Source organism: Carlito syrichta, unplaced genomic scaffold, assembly GCF_000164805.1.
Source record: "Carlito syrichta isolate Samal-C Ts95f unplaced genomic scaffold, Tarsius_syrichta-2.0.1 Scaffold304166, whole genome shotgun sequence".
Taxonomy (NCBI): domain Eukaryota; kingdom Metazoa; phylum Chordata; class Mammalia; order Primates; family Tarsiidae; genus Carlito; species Carlito syrichta.
In genome coordinates, this window is record NW_007248262.1 from 19,932 (window position 1) to 22,309 (window position 2,378).

The window sequence follows — 2,378 nt, forward strand, 5'->3', positions numbered from 1 at the left end:
AATTCTTATTCCATTGATCTATATGCCTGTTCCTATACCAATACTAAGCTGTTTTGATGATGTAGCTTTATAGTAAAGTTGAAGTCTGGTAATGTGATACCACCTGCTTTGGTTTTTTTGCTGAGGATTGTTCTGGCTATTCTTGGACGTTTGTGTTTCCATATGAATTCCTGTGTTGTTTTTTCTAGGTCTGAGAAGAATGTTGCTGGTAATTTGACAGGTATTGCATTGAATTTGTAGATTGCCTTAGGTAAGATGGACATCTTCACAATGTTGATTCTTCCAATCCATAAGCATGGATATTTTTCCACTTGTTTGTGTCATCTTTGATTTCTTTGAGTAGTGTTTTATAGTTTTCATTGTAAAGGTCGTTCACGTCTCTGGTTAGGAAGATGCCAAGGTATTTCATTTTTCTGTGGCTACTGTGAATCAAATGGTTCACAGTCATTTTTATTTGGGTTTCTGCTTGTTTATTATTGGTGTAAAGAAATGCGATTGTCTTTTCCACATTTATTTTGTATCCTGAGACTTTGCCAAAGGCCTTTATCAGTGTAAGGAGGTGTTTGACAGATTCTCTTGGGTTTTCAAGGTACACAATCATATCATCCGCAAAGAGACATAGCTTGACTTCCTCTTTTCCTTTTTGGATACACCTGATTGCCTTCTCTTCTCTGATTGCTTGAGCCAGGACTTCCAATACTATGTTGAACATGAGGGGTGAGAGTGGGCATCCTTCTCTTGTTCCAGTTATCAGAGGAAATATTTCCAGTTTTTGTCTGTTTAGGAGTATGCTGACTGTGGGTTTCTCGTAGATGGCTTTACTATTTTGAGGTATGTTCCCCATATGCCTAGTTGTTCAAGGGTTTTTATCAAGAAGGAGTGCTGGATTTTATTAAAAGCTTTTTCTGCATGTAATGATATAATCATGTGGTTTTTGTTTTGACATCTGTTGATGTATTTAATTACATTTATGGTTTTATGAATGTTGAACCAACCTTGCATCCAGGTATGAAGCCTCTTGGTCATGATGGATGATTTTTGAGATGTATTGTTGAATCTGGTTTGCTAGGATCTTGTTGAGAATTTTAACATCTATGTTCATCAAAGATATTGACCTGTAGTTCTCTTTCTTTGTTGGATCTTTACCTGGCTTGGGTATCAATGTGATGTTGGCTTCATAAAATGATTTGGGGAGAGTTCCATCGTTTTCAATCGCCTGGAATACCTTCAGTAGGATTGGTATCAGCTTCTCCTTAAATGTCTTGTAGAATTCTGCTGGAAAGCCATCTGGACCAGGGCTTTTTGGGTAGGTAGTTTTCTTATTACGTTGTTGATTTCCTTGATTGTTATTGGTCTATTTAGGGTCTCAATTTTTTCTTGTTTCAAGGTAGGTAGGTTGTGTGATGTCAGAAAGTCCTCCATCTCCTTAAGGTTTTCAAGTTTGTGTCCATACAAATGTACGTCTCTAATGATCTTTTGTATTTCTTCAGGGTCAGAAGTGACTTCATCTTTTGTGTTTCTGATTGTGCTTATTTGGGTTTTTTCTCTTTTTTTCTTGGTCAGTCTAGGTAGGGGAGCATTGATCTTTTTTATCCTTTCAAAGAACCAGCTTTTTATTTCATTGATTTTTTTGTATTATCTTTTTGTCTTCTAGGTCCTGGATTTGCGCTTTTATTTTGGTGATCGGGATTCTTCTGCTGAAATTAGGTTTTTGTGGTCTTGGTTTTCTAGCTTCCTTAGGTGGCTTATTAGACTGTTAATTTGTGATCCTTCCATTTTCTTCATGTGCGTTTGTAGGGATATAAATTCCCCTCTTGATACAGCTTTCATTGCTTCCCAGAGATTTTGGTAAGATGTTTCTTCATTTTCATTTGTTTCCAGGTATCTTTTGATCTCTGTTTTGATTTCATCATTGACCCAGGAGTTGTTTAATATCATGCTGTTTAGTGTCCATGTCTTTGTGGGTTTTGGGGGTATCTAATTGGTGTTAATGTTTATTTTTATTCCACTGTGGTCCGAGAAGGTGCATGGTAAAATTTCAGTCTTTTTAAAGTTGCTTATGCTTGTTTTATGGCCAAGTATGTGGTCGATCTTAGAGTACGTTGCGTGCGGTGATGAGTAGAATGTGTATTCTGTGGTCTTTTGATGGAGGGTTCTGTAGGTATCATTAAGTCCATTTGGTCAAGAGTCACATTGAGGTTCTGGATCTCATTGCTGATTTTTTGTCCTGATGATCTGTCTAGAGTTGAGAGTGGGGTATTAAAGTCCCGAGTTATGATGATGAGAGAGTCAATATCTTTCTTTAGTTTTTCTAGAAGTTGCTTTATGAAAGTTGGCACACCTATGTTGGGTGCATATATGTTTAGGATAGATATTTC